Below are 18,383 nucleotides of genomic sequence, written 5' to 3' on the forward strand. Positions count from 1 at the left end.
AATCATGTCTGACTCTTTTGCAATGCCAAGAACTGTAGCCCACCAGTCACCTCTGTCCAGGGGATTTCCCAGGCAAGAATATTGGAATGGGTTGCTTTTTCCTTCTCCAGGGGATCTTCCCAACCCAGGGATCAAACCCATGTCTCCTGCATTGGCAAGCAGATTTTTTACCACTGAGCCACCAGGGAAGCCCCTATATATCTCCCCTACCAAGGTATAAACTTTTTATGGTCATTTTTTACCATCTTTTTTTCACTGTATCCTCATATTCCCATCATCAAGACCAGTCAGGCCCACCCTTCCAGAGTCTTCTCACCCACTGTTTACTCTTCATTCTTGCTGTCATGAGGGTCCAGTCCTCCTCACCTCATGGGTATATGGAACATAGTACAGGGACCATGTTCCACAAGGCCACTCATTCAATGGCCCGGCACTATGCAAGGTGTTGAAGATACAGACATGAACGGATATATAAACCTTCCAGCCTGATGTCCATGTCTTTGTGAGGACAATCTTTCCTGCTTTCAGCAAGTCAGTTCCCTTCTCAGGAACCTATAATGGCATGTTGTTGCCTACTCAGTAAATTTTAAATTCATACTTTGCTTTCTTTCACTTACTCAACAAATGTTACTGAAGGGTTACTATGTGCCAGGCACTGGTACTATGGCTAAAGTGGGGAAGACAGACATAAAAGCCAAAATCACAGGAATAATTATATAATAATAATTATTATTATTTGGTTTGGGGGCCCATGCAGTATAGCATGCAGAGTCTTAATTCCCCAACCAGAGATCACACCTGTGCCCCCTGAAGTGGAAGCTTGGAATCTTAGCACTGGACCACCAGGGAAGTCCATAAGTACTATTGCTTAGTTACATTTATTATGAATGATATGAGGGGTGCTTATAAGAGTATATAAACAAGGTATCTAATCTATTCTAAAGCAAGACAAGACCAGAGATGTGAGTTGGAGCCCAGGTTTAGATGTGTGTTGGGAGGAAGGTAGTTGTTAAATGCCCCCAGGAAGAGGGAACAGTTCATTCAAAGGTATAGCTTTGATGATACATGGAGTGTAAGAAGCTGTGTGCCTACTGCATAGAAAACAAGGAAAACAGTGGCAGGTAAGGAACAAACCATGCAGAGACTTGCAGATTGTATTAAGGTTTTTGAACTTCTTCTAAAAGTTATGAGAAGCCACTGAAGGTTTCAAAGCATGTGATACCATGGCCTGACTTACATTTTTCTTTCTCTCAACAGTTTATTATGAAAATATTCAGAGTGGAGAGGACTGTACAATGAACACCCATATTGTTGACTTACAAAGATTTTACTACTAACATTTTACTCCTGACTTAAATTTTTAAATTATATCACACAGAAAGGTATGCAGGTGTTAAAAAGGAGGAAATAAATTTAATTTCTTCATCCTAGGGAGAATAGGACACGATTGAGCAACTTCACTTTCACTTTTTACTTTCATGCATTGGAGAAGGAAACAGCAACCCACTCCAGTGTTCTTGCCTGGAGAATCCCAGGGACAGGAGGCCGTCTATGGGGTCGCACAGAGTTGGACACGACTGAAGCGACTTAGCAGCAGCAGCAGCAGGGAGAATAGAAAAAAGTTTAGAAACAGTACAGTCTAGCTGATACAATTATTTGGTGTGGTGCTCAGTTATATCTGACTTTTTGCAACCCAATGGACTGTAGTCAGCCAAGCTCCTCTGTCCATGAAATTTCCTAGGCAAGGATACTGGAGAGGGTTGCCATTTCCTCCTGTAGGAGATCTTCCTGACCCAGGGATCAAACCCATGTCTCTCAAGTCTCCTGCATTGCTGGTGGATTATTTAAGGCTGAGCCACTAGGAGCCTCCCTGATACAATGATTAGAAATCATTAAATACACAAAAGCACAAGGGATTGTCACAAAATTCCAAGCACAATTATTGGGAAAAAGTGTATTAGAGTTTTTTTTCAGGTACATGCTGTATCATTTTAATTTTGAAATGATAAGGTAATATTTTTGAATTTGTTATAACATGATTTTCTCTTATTAGAACTTGAGATATAGTGTTTAAAGAGGTAAAAACTCCACAAAAGGTAAAAACTCCACTAAAGTGTCTAAGATAATTTGCACTTCATCAGATAAGTGAGTTGATGAAGCCGACAAATGGTGGCAAGAGGAATGGAGAAAAAAAAGATTAATTTTAAAAATATATGAAAAGTAGAATTAATGAGAAGTATTAACTAATTAAATGAGGGAAAGAGAGAAGAAAATTTTATCAGAGATGTTTCTAGGGCATATTATTAAAATGGTTATGCTAATTTTTATAAGCCTCTGAAATATCCAGGTAAATATTCCAGTAAGCACCTAGAATTTAAACATGGAACTGTAGGGGGTGGGTGTTGAAGTAAATACAGATTTGGAAACCATAATCATATAGGTTCCTGACTTAAGCTATGAAAGCAATGAAGTTGACTCTGAAGAACATGTAAAAAGAGAGGACAACTGTTACCTTGAGTCATCACAAAATCTCTGGATCTCAGGTACCTTAAGTTCTAATGCTGTTCCAGATGACTATTTTAAATCAAGCAAGAATCAAATTGCCAGCTCTTACAACTCAATGATAAAAAGTAATAGTGGGCAAACTATCTGAATATTTTCCCAAAGAAAATATACAAATGGCCAATAAACACATGAAAAGATGCTCATCGTTATTCTTAGGAATAGGCAAATCAAAACCACAATAGCATACCACTTCACATCCACTAGGGTATCTGTAATTAAATGGCAGTTCCTTAAAAAGTTAAATAGCATTACCTTCATGACCCAGCAATTACATTACTAGCTATATTCCCCAAAGAACTGAAAACATGTTCATACAAAAACCAGTATCAGAATGTCCATATTAGCATTATTCATAATAGCTAAAAGGTGAAAATCACCCAAAAGTCTACCAACTGATGAATGGATAATTAAAATGTGATACATTTATACAATGGAATATTATTCATCAATAAAAAGGAATGAAATAACTGATGCATGCTACAGGATGGATGAACCTTGAAAACTGAAGCCAGTCACAAAAGACTCCATATTACATGTGACTCCATTTATAAGAAATATTCAGAGTATGAAAAACTACAGATAAAGTAGATTTTAAATTCCTTAGAACTAGGAGAATTGGTGGGGGGAAGCTGGAGAGAAGAGGAAACGTAACTATTAATGACAGGTTTCTTTTGGGGGAGTGATGAATTGGTCCTAAAACTGTGACGGTTGCACAACTCTGCAAATACAAAAACGACTTGAATTGTACATTTTAAATAAGAGTATTGCATGGTATGTGAATTATATCTCAAGAAAACTGTTTTAAAGAGTCAAACGGCCCTTTATATGTGTACCTCACCAGCCGGGTACCACACACACACATTTTTTTTAAGGTAAACAGCAGGCACAGAGAGATGTCTGAACTTCCAAGTTTGAGCTCTTTATGATGCTGTTGGATGATGGCATAATTAATGTTTACCCCGAGACGCCACTACAGTTGTACGTCTAACCAAATCAGCTTTCAAATGTCTGCTTAACAGTTCTCCCTTATTAAACCACTGACTTCCTCGGGTTACGGATCGTGCTTGATTTCAGTGCATCAGGATCTGGTAACGTGATTTGCTATTTGACAGATGCTCACATGAATGGATTTCAGGTAGGAATGATGCACAATTGGAAGTTACAAAAAACCTAAGTAATGCACGGAACCCTGTATACGAGTATCTGCCCTCCGCAACCAAAGAAAGACACAAAGAATGAATAGAGCGGAAGCAAGAAGGATGGGAGAAAAGGTGGGCATCTCCTCTCTCCATCCCCCACCTTCCACGACAGTTTTCCTGGGAAATTACAGAAAGGAGTCAGGCGTGGAGAGTGACATCACTAACCCCCGCGGCGACCACCACAGAAGCGACCCACTGCGCTCACTTTCCCGCCTCAAAGAGACTCGAGATGGGTTTAGCGCCGCGCGAGGGGTGGGGCTTACGTCACATCCGGCTCGGGACGCGCCACAGCTGGAAAGCGAAGGCCTAACGCCGAGGGGCGGAGCCAAGAAAGCGCGCCCTCTGGGAGGGGGTGGGGCCGGGTTAAAGAGCGCCGCGTCACGTCCGGGAGACTTAGAGCCCGAGCGGAGGCGGCGCGGAGCGTTTCGGTTCTCAGCGGCTGGGGAACCGGTGTGTGGTGTGAGGCTGCGGCGGAGCCTCTACACTGAAGGCGCGAGAGGTTGGCAGCTTCGATTGAAGCACATCGAGCGGCGACAGCAGTGGAAGTCATGAGCGACAGCGGCGAGCAGAACTACGGCGAGCGGGTAGGTATCGGTGGTGCAGGGGGCGGCTGTGTGGTCCCAGCTTCTTGCATCTCTTTCCAGGCCCATCGGCCTCGGGCCGGGAGACTGGGGCGATTTTTGCCTCTGAAGTCTGAGACCGAGAGGGGATGCGAGTCGGGTTAAGAAGCTCTGGTAGTATTGTCCTTATCCATGAAGGAGGCCGCCGACGGGTTTGGGTTGTCCGGTACGCGAAACGGCGGTTTTTTCCGTTATCGGGAGGGAAAGATTAAAAATGGCCGCTGCGTCCCCTCGGTGGTGGGGGAGGGGAGCGGTATCGCGTTTCGCCGTTGCTCTCCTGCGAAGCCTCGCCGCAGCCATCTTGGGCTGGCGGGCTGGGCGCACTGCCAGAGGCACAAAATGGCGGAGGCGCCGCGCGACAGCTTCCAGGCCGCGGGCGGGGGACTGGGGGCGCAAAGAGCAGTGTTCTTCAGGGTTTATGCTCAGCATTTAGGTTAAAGACAGGATCATTTTGGACCCCGAAAAGATGTGCATCTGAGGTGTTTTTGGCTTCTTTAAAGATGGCAAACTAGTCTGACGTAGACTTAAGTTCTGGGCCCGTTAGAGGCGATGGCGCGCGAGCTTTGTGTTCGGCCTAAACGGCGTGCTCTACTTGATGCCAAAAGGGCTGTTAAACCGCAAATAGTTATCGGTAACCAAGTAGATTACGAGGTCGCTGAGGTTTTCTTGCGGACCGAGTAGATCTTTTTTCCACGGGATGGTGAAGGAGAAATTGGCGGGCAACAATTTTTGGCGCCGTTGTTTTCTTTGTTTTGAACCATACCTATTTTGTGAACTACGAATTGTGTTTGTGCGCTTTTTAAAGTTTACACCCCAAAATGTGGAATTTGGTGAGGACTGAATAAACTGCAGAAATAAAGTTCCCGGGCTTAGAAAAAGCATAATATAAAGCTTGGTCGCGGGTCCATGAGTACTAAGACGCAGAAATGTCAGTTTTGCCAGAATCTTTTTATTAGGTAAACCTATTCGAATATTTTTGCAAACTTATGAAACAAATTCTAGCTGATTTCATTAGGGCGTTTTTGAAAGGAGAGATCTTAGCTCTTGGAATCTTAATTTATGGTGTAACTTTGGGGCCAAATCTGATTGATTTGAACCAATCAGTTCTCGCCTTTACCTATGCAGATGAATATTGGCTTTTTTATTCTAAAGATGATTAATTTCCAGTCAGTAGTATGTGTGTGACTGTCGTTTTAAGCTCTGGTGAGAAAGCTTGGATCAAGCTCCCAAGTTGTTAAAAATGTGGGTTATGGTTTCCGCCAGTTGAAAATAACTGTGGAAACTAGGTGTTCGTGTTTGGACTGGAAGGCAAGTGTAATTTCAGTCTTCAGGTATTTAAACAATTATTGGGTACGTTTTGAGAATAAAAATTGGCTGGTTTTGGTGGAGGAGCTCTCAGTTAAATAAGCCTGAGTAAGTTGTGGAAGTTCGTGAGAGGAAACAATTGCAGGGATTGGGTCCTGGTTTGAGACAGCTCAAGAGACATTATCGTCCCACTAACCAAGCTTTTGAATTGGTATTTTCTTTCTGTTAGTAGAATATACATCCTAGTTAACCTCACAATGTTGTTACATAGGGTTATTCAACAAACTCTTACGGAGGAAGAGAAATAATAAAGGTACATGTTACAGATTGATGTTATGTCTTACTTAAGCGTCTTGACTTGGAAGAGATCTCTGACCTTCGACGACGTGGAGTACTTCCACATTGTTTTCTTTGGCCTTTGTTTTGTCTGTAGATTGCTTTCCAGTTGGTTTATTGGAACCTGAAGTGGTTAGACTAGACCTAAAACAAACACTGGGACTCCCAAAGAATGCTTGGCAAAACCGTAAAGCTCAATGAAATAGTTTAAATACAGTGCCGCAAAAAGCATTAGGTAGACCAGTCAGGTCTGATTGGCTAAAAACTTCTTTTGGAAGTGCCTGAAAACAGCGGGAAAATTGTTGCGTGCAGGGTAGTGATCTTGTACTTGGCTGCTATGAATAGTTTATCAAGAGCCTGAAAAATTACTTTGATTCCACTCTAAACTTTCTGCCATGCGGGAGACTCGGTTCGATCCCTGGGTTGGAAAGATGCCCTAAAGAAGGGAATGGCAACCCACCATGGACAGAGTCGTCTGGCAGACTACACAGTCCATGGGGTTGCAGAGAGTCGGATACGATTGAGTGACTAACACTTAAGTTTTCAGACCTTACAAATTATTAGTGTAAATCACTAACACCTACTAATCTAATCAGTGTTAATGTACTATTAAAATCTTATCAGCTGAGGTCACTCATCACCACCACCTCCTCGTGGCCCTGCTGCCACTTTAGAAATGTTTTTTTTCTCCTCTCTTTTAGTCCTAACCAGATCGGAGTAGAGGAGGTGAAAGCAATAAATCACCTTCAGTTCGGTTGTTTATAGCATGTTTGCTTATTGGGTGAATAGTGACACTTTTTTTGGTGTTTCTTTGTTTTAAATGTGCAGCTAGGGTGCATTCCTGAATTTTTGTGGTTTGTTGAACACTTTCGGTTACTGCAGACTATATCTTTTATCCGTATCGGGATTTTTCATGTCTTGGTTAGTAGACTTAAATTAAAATGTTTCTGGTTAGAGCTGACTTCCCTGATCTGGCCAAACCCACGTTAAAGTAAGATATTACTCATTCGAATTCAAGTTCTTTCCAGTAATTCCCCAAAATTTCTCATGTTTTTTTGCAGAGAAGTTGGCTAGCACCTTTGGAAAGAAGAGATGGTCTTAGATCTGTTCTGTCAAGATTTGGGAGAATAAGAACATGATAGGGTCCTGTAGCCAAGTGTAGAGGTGTATGGTAATGGGAAGGGGAGGTGATAAATCCTATGGCTTAATTGTGTTCACAGTTTAGGGTGTGGTGAAGTTTGGCCTTGGCACTGGTTTGATGCTCTACCCTCATAACTGTAACTTCTTTTTTTTCTACAATTGGGTCTTTACCTACAGAAACCAGTAATTAAGTGAGGAAGCAGAATTGTAAATATTGTAAATTGTAAAAAAAAAAAATTTGTAAGTATTGTAAATACTTAAAAGACCGAGTTTTTTTTTATTTGTCTTGCTGTCTGTCAAGATTATGATACATACACTGGTAGAGTATTGCTTATTTTGGGGGAAGTAATGGGTTTACAATGTAGGTATATTACCTTTAGTCGTCTTTGTAGAGATGAATGGCATTTGTATACCATCCCATCAAACTGCCTTTCATACTCTGCAGTTTCTCCTCTTCTGCTTAATCTTGGGGCTGTCTTTTTGAATTTTTAGTAATTTTTAAAGCTGAAACATCTCAGCCTTTTTCTTCCCAAAGGGTTGTAGCCATTGCACCTTCCTTAAATAGAGAATTAATGTTGAGTGGGAGGAAATAGTTTTGTTTCAGTTTGAGTCTGGTAAGGCAGCAAGTCTCTTGAAACCAAGTTGAAGAATATTTTTGGTGGTTTTAATTAAGAATGATTTAATATTGTGGATATGGTCCAGAATTAGAAGGTGGCACTTTGAAACTGAAAATACAAGTGGTTGCAAGGTAAGTACTGGTTTTGTCGAGATTGAACAAGAAATCAGATGATGAAAGATAATGTTAAATGGAATTTGTTTTGTATAGCCTTGTCCATTCTTTATCTCCAATAAAATCCCAAACCTAAATGATAAATACTAGTACTTTCATAGTTTTTTTACATTTTTTTTTTACATTTCGCCCTAGAGGACAGGGCTACAGCTGTGTGTATCTTTTGAGCCTTAGCATGTGTGTTATATTTGTCTTTTTTTTTTTAACACATAATTGCTTTATTTCCTCATAAAATACAGTGATGAGGTGGAGGTTGAAGTTGGGTAATTTTAAGTGTTTTGCTTTTTTGAGGGGGGTGGGTCACACAGAACAAAATTAGGTATTGTCATTTAGTCTTGTTTTTAAGTGGGGGAGGAATTGTTCATTACAGAAAATTAGTTTTCAGATTCTCAAAAATCTTTGCTTTGAATTGGGTTTTGGAGGTTATATTCTGATTTTTATCAATACAATTGCTGAATATGACAGCATGGATGAGGACCCTTTTTTTTTTTTGCAATGATTTTTGTGCTGAGATAATAGACTTAAAAGTAGTAATAAAACATACTTGGCATTTCTGCTGGAAAGTACTGAACATTTATGAATGTAAATTCAGAGCCTACTGTTTTTGCAAGGGATCTTTTAAAAGCATGGGGTTAGAGCTGATTTAGGCTTGTCATGATAGTTTTTTCAGAACATATTCTCAGTCTTTGAGGATTTTTCTCTCCAAACTTCTGGAGAGTTTAGCTGCAGAAAGAAAATAGTCCTTAATGTTGATATGAGCATTGATCTTTTTATGGCATAATCATGAGTTTTCCTTAGCCCATCCCAGTTATTAAAATACTATCTAGTCAACCTAATGAGTTTGCACTTATTAATGTTGCATAAATTCCAGTTACGACCATTAGAATGATTTTAACAAAAATTGTGTTGGTGGTGAGACAAATTTCTGCTTATTTCTAAGTAGGACCTCTTAATATGTGTTTAACATTAGCCCAGTAGTTGGTCTTCTGGTTTTATTGAGTGGCCACCTCAACTTAGCTGAGTTTGAAGAAATCTAATGCTTGTATTATCTAGCAACTTATTTTGTTCTTCAAATATAAAGATTGGGAAGGGGTAGTGAAATAACAGCAGGAAGGCATTCATATTGAAAAATTGTCATATCTAGAGCTTTGGCCTCTTCAGCATTTTCTGAGTCTAAGCCCTGTATATATATTTAAAATTTAGGAGGCCTTAAAGGAAACCTGCTTGGGCATTCTGATTCCACGATTACAATTGTGCTGCCAGTAAACATTTCCCATTACATTTTAGTGATGGATATTAAGAGAAAACAATTACTGTGACTCCCTTAAGTAAAAAGCTTAAAAAAAATTTTTTTCCTGGATTAAATAAGCAATAATTGACTTTGAAAAACTAGACTGAAGATTATGCTTATCCTCTTAGAAAAGACATCATAACACTTCCATCACAGCCATGCATGGTTGTCTTTGTGATCAGATAGGTATAAAGGACTTCTCTCTTTTTTTTTTCTTTTCCTAAGGAAAGTTTTATTTTCAGGAAAAAACTAGGAGAGGAAGTTGACAGTGAAGGATCATAAAGTGTGAAGTACAGGAAAACTAGGATGTTTCAGTAGAGCGTTATTTTGTTTAGGATGTTCAACAGACACTTCAACTTATTGATCTTTTAAGTGATACTGAGTCTTTTTAATAATTTCAGGAGGTGAGCTGCAGTTTTATCCACAACATTGCCACCTTTAAAAGTAGAGTTGCTCCTTTAGACTGCGGAAGATTTTAATAATCATTGGGGGGCTGCATTTACCAAAAATTCTTTGAAAACTCCGCAGTTGGATTCAAGTTTGCTCTGCTTCCTTCACAGCTCCTTGCATAGAATAGTTGGTTGACTTGATTTGGTCTTTTTATGCTTTAGTTTTAAGTTAGTAAGTTGGGCCATTCATATTATAAAATCTCACTAGGGCAGCTTTCTAGGGGTGGGTTAAACATTAGTCCAAATTTTCAAATTCCCTGACATTGTTTTTCTACAGGCTACTTTTTCAGTTAAAAAGTGTGACATTAAATACATATCTTGACCTTAGTCACAGTTTGTAGACCTCTTCAACCCTGAGCCTTGTCATAAGTGTGCAAATGAATTGTCCGTGCTTTTCCTTTCTTGCACTTTTGTATTAATGTGTCATTTTTTGACTAGAGATGTGCTTTTGACACTTAACATACTTTCTATTGATGAATACAATAAGTAAGAAGTGTGAAATGTAATTATAGTTCTTAATGTTAGATGAACAGTAAATGTTCAGTTGCGCACTTCACATTTCAGCTTAAGCATGATAAATCTACATGGAGTACACAAATGAGATTGACTATATTTTAGAACCAGCAGGAAACTAGTTTCAGATTTTTGAGCTGCATATTTTAGTTTTTCTAAAAAATCCAAAGCAAGAGGGATTTTTTTTCTAGTTTCAGTTTTGGCACTGGCTTTTATCCTGGAGTTTTAAAATATTCTTCATCCTGTTCTTTTTCTATTAAGGTTAATGTTGAAGAAGGAAAATGCGGAAGTCGTCATTTGACAAGTTTTATAAATGAGTATTTGAAGCTCAGGAATAAGTGAAGCTGAAATTTGAAAAAATAAAAGAAAGAATGCATGCTAATTATCAGACCAGAAGTCCCACTTGTAGAATATTGAGCAATTTGTGTGAAGTGGGGAAGATGAAAGAAGTCAGAATTTGAAACGGAAGAATGAAGAAAAGAAATAAAAATGAAGTTAAGATAAGAAGTAATCTGGAATCAGAAAGCACTACGCTAAGTAATTACTAGTCTGTTTATGTGTCCCTGTATATTTTGCTAAACATGCATGCATTATTTGTTTAATAGAAGAAATATATACAGGGTAAAGAAGTGCCTTCCAGGGGAAACGTTTAAATTAGGTAATTCTAATTTTAACTTCTTAGTGAACTGACTGAAATGCAACTTTTAAAAAAATAATCCTTTGTAGTCAAATAGGAGGCAGGAATGAGCTCTCCGATTTGGGTAACAGCCGGCTTCATGTTGTCTCCTGGATTTTTCATCTCTGACATTGCTGGTCCTGGGGCGTGAGTACTTCCAGAATTGAAGTAGGTGGTCTAGGCCACCCTCTCTGGACTCAATGTACTGACCCCTATCCTTCAGTACAGCTCAGTATAAGGAGAATGTTGTAAGTTTGTCAAAGTTTTCCTAAAGAATGTTACCAGGATGGTTATAGAACCAAACCCCCAAAATCCATTGGACAGGATCCTTCCTTTTGGCATTTATGAAAAAATGAATTTCTTTTTATATGGCAATAGTGGAAAACTATGACCATTTAGGCCCTAACTTTAAGATGCATGTGTGCTAAATTCGCAAGATATTTCTTAATTCTTTGTTTAATGCTTATTCCAGCTGAATGACTGGGGTTACTGCTAAAAAGTTGTAGGGGCTTCCCTTAGAATGAGACAGGTCATATAAGTGAACAGGATACCTAACTCAACAGTGGCAGTAACAGTAAGTGCCTTATTCCCTTTTCTCAATTTCTGCTATTAACTTAACTGTTAAAATGGTGTGAGAGATAACAGATCATAAAGTAGCTTTGTTTCTGGTTCTCTACTCCTACCACTTACTGGAAAAATAGACCCAAAAGTTCTGTCATTTCCCTTTTCTGTATGCTTGTTTTAACTGAACAGAAGAGTCAAATGATTGGTGCAGTGTTGTTACTTTCAGTTGGATGGGGAAAGTTCATGTGTCAAAATAATACCCAGTAGTAGGCAACCAACAGATAGCTTCTACTCTATCAGGAAAACTAAGGCTATCACTTTACCCTGAAATTAAGATTGCCTAAAATTAGAGTTTTTGAACCTCATAACTCTTGGGGCAGTGTCTTAAATGACTTTTTAGAGGGATTCATTTTCTGATACTTCAGGGCCTATTTGTGTCAAATTTGTGCTTTTTCAATTCTGTATCTTGCAAGCAGAAGATTACACCCATTTATAGTTTCCATCATTTGCCCTGATAATTACTTTGTAGAATATGCCACATATAAACTAATAACACTAAATTGGTAGTGTTAGTTTTGCATTCTGAATTACTTACACATTAGGCTGAGGCAAGTGATGTGAATGGATATTGTGTCTTTATTCAAGCTCATTGATTCTTTATCAGGAGACCTGAAAAGTCCTTGGCGTCTGAAAGAGAAAGTATCTGTTAGTCTTGTAAGGGGAAGAAGCATTTTGGAGTTTGTTTATATGGCAAAAGCTGGAAAGGTGTAAAGCAAAAGTAAACATTGATGCTAGTGGCCCATCTCATCCATTCAGGTTTCTGCCCCCCTTTGGCCAAAGCATCTTTGAGTCTGAGTGTGCCTCTCTCCACCTCCTGCCTGCGTAGTAGCCGGAAACAGACCTCTTGTCCTGGGGCAAAGCGTAAGGTACATGCCCTCAGGATGGCTAACAAATGACAGGGTGGGGAGGTGGGGGCAGAGAAGGTGACAGAAAACAGGGTTTCAGGAAAATGTTGAAAAAAACAAATAAGCATAAAACTTGAAATTAGTCAGTGAGACTTAAATAAGCATCACAAATATGTATGGTGTTTTTTAAGAAATGCAGATGCCCAACTCCAGACCTACTAAAATAAGCTCTAGTTGGGGATCTATTTTTAAATGCTCAGTAGACTTAATATATATCTGTAAGAGCCTTTGTTGAAGATCTACTTTATTGCATCTAGCTTTTAAAATATGTGAGAAACCTAGCAATTGGATGGTTATTCCTACTTCTTTCATCTCTTTCAAAAAGTTTTTTTAAGATTCTGTCATTCTCAGAATAGGGAGATACTGGCTGGTATTTTGTTGGAAGGCTGAGTTTGTTTCTCCCTGATGTGTTCCCTATTGATTAGTACATGACTAAGATTCAGTTTGTAAGAATTTGATTCCCTGTGTGGTTTTCAGGGAATTTTTGGTTGTGTGGTTCATGCTAACTTTACATTTATGATCCTTTCCCTTGAGGTATTGGTAGGGTTTTAATGTGTTAGCATTGAAGAGTTGTGAGCCCTGAAAGTGGTCTTTGAATTTTTTTCGTGTTCAGGGGCTTTTCTAGCTGATTTTACAGATGTAACCATGGACCAAGGTTTAAAGCTAACTTTGTGCTTCTAGATTTGGCCTTCTAGACAGGCTAAATATCCTTGCATATATTTCCAAACCAATTAATAGCCAACATAATTGCAAAAGGGTTTATTTAACTTTAAGACTATCTCTGATATGAAAGGTAGGCGGTAGAGATAGTGTTTCTGTGTTAGCCTAACAACTGTCAGTACAGAAGACTTAGTGTTCCAGTGGTTTCTCCTATTACTGTTCTGAGAAATGATTGTTCATAAAATACATCTGCATATAGCCAATTAGTTTTAGAGGTTGAGTGAAAAGTCTTATAATTTCACAAATACTGTTTTTTTTGACCCTTGATCTGCTAGAAACCTCATTAAAGTTTATTCTGAGGCTATAAGGACTTTCTTTTCCTTCTTGGTGAACAGATTGGTAAAGCACCTTAGCTTAGAATAAGACTTTTCTGTTTTACTGAAGCAAGAGGCTTAAAAGAGGATCTTGACTTTCTACTCTTTTTTTCCAGATCCCTAGACGAACTGATTTCTGATAACTATAGTTATTTTATTGGTAATCTTTTAACTCTTACTGTGAGGCACCCATATTCTCTCCCTTCTAGAGCAGATTGCTTTCTTTTGTTTCCACTAAATGTCATAGTCTTTCCATAAAGTCATCTTTCTAGCATTGGAATAAGCAAAGGTGTTAGAATCCCTCTTTCTACCTTATCTTCTAGATTAGTTTTTGCCTGTTGAATGATTGCAGAAACTGCATCCCCAATTTGAGAACCTCTTTATCCCAGGAGAAGAGAATTGTGCTTTTAAATGTCCAGAATATTTGCCAGAGAAAGTCAAGGGATTGTTAGTTGGGGTCCTCAAAGCAAAGCCGTAGTGCTTTCATCATTCCTTGAGGATAAAAGTAGCTATTTTCACTAATAATTGCGGGTGTCATCTTTTACTTTGACTCTCTTCATTAACTCATGGCAGGAAGGGAGAGTAGCCATGTTTCATGCCAGTTCATACAATGTGTGACTTTGAAATTTAGTCATTTGGGGTATAGAGACCAGAATTCATTTTGCCCACTGAGTTACTTTAAGCCTTGTTTTTTCTGTATTGCATGTAAGTTTTGTCCTTAAGCATCATAGGAAAGATCTTCCAAATTTTCTCCACTGTTCTCTTAAGTCACAGAACGTATTCCAAAATGTTTTGGGCTGTGTTTTAGATGAATTTTCTACCTTTATCTTTTTAAGAATGGCTGGAGTGTTTTATTCTGAAAGTCTGCCACAAAGGGAGGTCTCTTGTGATAAAGTTTTATGCCACTTCAACATTGTTACCCCTACAGTGACTTAACTGTAATATTGATTCCTTTTGAGTCTAGCATTTTTATTCTGTGTTGGGCAGGAAGATTATGAGATTAATGCTTTTAAATTTGATGAAGGTGGATAACCTGAAATGTTGTTTTGTTTGATAGCTTGGTTAGTTGTCAGACTGAGTTAATTGTTGTCTTTTCCACCATTTCTATTTTGGTGTCTTGGCAGAGCATTCCTTTAGCTTTTTTCTCTAATTATATGTCTTTGGTTCACCAAACTAGTTATCCTGTTTACCCATTTCTTTGCTATTTCCTTTGAGAGATTTTGTTTTTGTACAGCCTACCTACCAGCTAGTCACAGTTAGGATAGGAGAAAGCTTAGGTATAAAGTATATATCTAGATGTTGTTTTTTACATGCAGTTCCTGAACTTCCCTTCCTGAACCTAGATTAAGAGCTTGTGATCTAAACTGTTTCAGTTTTAATATGTCCTTTTTGTACGTAACTTTTCTAACTGCTTATTCCCAGTTTCCCATCCATTGGCCCTGGCTCATCTACACTTAGCTGAGGAAAATCTCTGGTACCCTCTTAATTCTTACCTCTGCAGTTCATTCACCGTCTTTTGACTGTAGCTTCATCTGGTTGCTTTGAGATCCATAAGGGCTTCCTACATAGTTGGATGGACAGGGTCTACAGATCTAGTCTCCTTCAAGCTGCTCCTTGTTCTCTAGGTTTCTGTCTTCCTCTGTGACTTGAAACAGTACTGTCCTTGTCTTTTTTCTCCACTCAGCAATAAATGTTGAAAATAAAGTAAATTTTACAAATTTCATAGGGTTTTTTTTTTTTAATTGATGGCAGTTTGACTGAAATAATAGGTATGAAGTATAGGTGTCATAGTTAATAAGGTTCTTTCTCACCCCAGTCTTTACGGAGTAACATTCCCAAAACAATCCTTGGGCAGTTCCCTTAACTGCTTGGCTTTGGCACCCATTTCTGAAGAGTGGGGTCAGTTAACTCTTATCCCTGCTCCCCAAGAAAGGTGGAAGTTCAAGTTAATTGGCTTATGTCAATTGGAGCAACGTAACTATTATACCAGGTATATTCAGTTCTGCCCTTACCTATGTTTTCTTATCTTGGAAGGGGATTGCTTTCCCTCACCATTTATCTCACCACAGCTTATTTGTTTTTAAAGTTGCCCAGAAAGTATACAAATTAAACTTTTGACATCTACGTGTAGGAATCCCGTTCTGCTTCCAGAAGTGGAAGTGCTCATGGATCTGGGAAATCTGCAAGGCATACCCCTGCAAGGTCTCGCTCCAAGGAAGATTCCAGGCGTTCCAGATCAAAGTCCAGGTCCAGATCTGAATCTAGGTAAGAAAGACTGTCTTGGGATTTTCTTGTTACTCTTAGCTTTCAAACTGGTGTGTGCTTTTGTAAACTAGGAAGATAGAGAGGGTTAGATCATTTGTTGGCTTATTTAATATTGGTACTAGAAATGAACTTAATTGTTAAGTTCTGGGAGATAGACTAAGTGGCTAAGAGCCTGGGCTTTTGGTGTTAGGGTTCATATCTTACCTCTGTTTTTTTCTGGCTTGGGCAGATTACTTAACCTTTTCAATCTTAACTTCTTATCTATAAAAGATGAATTAGCAATAGTACCAGTTCTTCAGAATTGTTGTGAGGATTCAGAGATTATGTGAACTCCTTATTAGTATGGCAAAAACTGCAGAGCACTGGCTTTTAGTAACTGCAATTCTTGATAAATAGGTGGAGTCTAGTATGACAAATGTACTATTAAAAAACCTTAACACAGCACCTTTTTTTTTTTTTTTTTAATGTTCAAGTGTAGGCTATATATCCTGGTTTGCCCAGGTCAGCCCCAGCTCGATGCCTACTGTCAGGCATAATTAACAGTGCCCCTTTTCTCTCTCACACTGTATTCTTCCTGGGTTAGATGACAGTTCATATGATCACTGTAGTTAAGAGCAACTGGTTGATTTTAAAACACTGCTGGAGAATACTGCTTGTAATGATGATGTTATCATAAGTCAATAATGGGCATAATGTAAGAAGCTTAAAAATGAAGGATGGTATTGTGAAGGGTAAAGGTGGGCACAAATCAGGCTAGTATGGAATGTTGCATGTTTTATGATTTTTAATAGATACTGTTGTTCAATCTCTTAATTATTTAAGATATGATGGAAGGGAGCTTTAGTTAGTGGTGGTTTTGGAACTCTTCCTAGCACAGAAATGACAATACACAAAAGAAAGGTATTGATCCCACTATATACCTGGATTGTGTGTTTTACCTTTGGAAGCTTAACTTTAGAATAAAGTATTGAAAGAATTAAAAGCCATATCCTGCTGTCAGCTATTCAGTCATAACCTTGAAGCCTTTGTCTTTCAGGTCTAGATCCAGAAGAAGTTCTCGGAGGCATTATACAAGGTCACGATCTCGGTCCCGGTCCCATAGAAGATCTCGTAGCAGATCTTACAGCAGAGATTATCGAAGACGGCATAGCCACAGTCATTCTCCCATGTCTACTCGCCGGCGTCATGTTGGGAATCGGGTAAGATGAAAACAATTGTTTCTGAAGCAGTGAACACTGTATGAAGCCACTTTATAGTTAACGTATAATATATTCTCCTCTGTATTTGGTGTTTTGTTCTGTAATAATTTAAAACTGATAACTTTTGATGGTGGAGCTTTAGCCTGATTTTTCTCTAGAGCCTTTTCAGTGTTGGGAGATTTTTTTCTTTTTAAAAGTTATTTCCCACATATGGTCTACATTTGAGCTGTTGATCACATTTGAGATAACCGTCACATTAACAGCACATCAAATAAATTCTTTGCATTACGGTTAATATAGTTAGATCATATATCTATGTTCCATACTATTGTTCAAGTTATCTGGGTTTAATATGCTTTAAAATACGCTATGATTTTCCCATTTAGTTTTAAGCAGGTTTCTTTCCAGTTTTAAAGCTTTGCTTGTCTTCCATGAGAAGTTACAAATGAGATGGCATTTAGTGTGTTCCTGTTATGGGTTTATTGAATAATATACAAGTAGACCTATAGGGAGTGTATGTTTTTGAAAGTGGGGTGGAATTTAACTATAAAATGTATGTGTGAAGTAGTGAAACCTTTAAGCAAACTCAACGGCAACTGGGATGTCAGCAACATTTAGTTTATAAATAAAATTTATTCAGTTTATAATAGTTGACGCTGCTTAATATGTTTTTAAAAAGTTTGGTATCCATCTGTGGTTTCACTAGTACGTATATTTGAACACCTATGATTTTTCTATAGAAATGAAGCTAAATGTACTTCTGTATCTCGTCGGCAGTTTAGAGCCTCCTATTGTGTGAATGGTATATCTTAGTTCACCATCTTGAAGTTTTACCTCTCCTCTTGCCCCGGCTTATAGAGACAGTAGTTCTCTGCATATGTGCTTGTGGTGCTAATGTAACATTACTTTTAAAATACTTTTATTTCATTGTTATCTTTTCATATTAGTGACAGTTCTTTGGGGGGGAAATTGATCTGTGATGCTTTTTAAGTTTTTTTTTTTTAATCTATTTTTCTATTTCTAGGCAAATCCTGATCCTAACTGTTGTCTTGGAGTATTTGGATTGAGCTTGTACACTACAGAAAGAGATCTAAGAGAAGTGTTCTCTAAATATGGCCCAATTGCTGATGTATCTATTGTATATGACCAGCAGTCTAGACGTTCAAGAGGATTTGCCTTTGTATACTTTGAAAATGTAGATGATGCCAAGGAAGTAAGTAAAAGTCTTGTACCTTTGTGTAAAAAAAAGTATATGCACACGCTTTCACTTTTACACACACACATACAAAGTCTTTAACTATTCTTCCTTGGATGACTTTGGCTTTAGTAAGTCGATCAGTCATGTCAGACTCTTTGCAGTCCCATGGACTATGCAGGCCATGGAATTCTCCAGGCCAGAATATTGAAGTGAGTAGCTGTTCCCTTCTCCAGGGGACCCAAGAATCGAACTGGGGTCTCCTGCATTGCAGATG

The 18,383-nt window shown here is 38.5% G+C and overlaps 1 long non-coding RNA gene across 1 annotated transcript; it reads left to right on the forward strand.

Annotated features, from left to right (window-relative positions):
• On the forward strand, positions 4,116 to 17,948 carry LOC108635834. The gene is made up of 3 exons (XR_001917951.1): positions 4,116 to 4,348; positions 10,470 to 15,712; positions 16,749 to 17,948. It is a non-coding gene; the product is annotated as an uncharacterized LOC108635834 (long non-coding RNA).

This window comes from Capra hircus, chromosome 1, assembly GCF_001704415.2.
Source record: "Capra hircus breed San Clemente chromosome 1, ASM170441v1, whole genome shotgun sequence".
NCBI lineage: Eukaryota > Metazoa > Chordata > Mammalia > Artiodactyla > Bovidae > Capra > Capra hircus.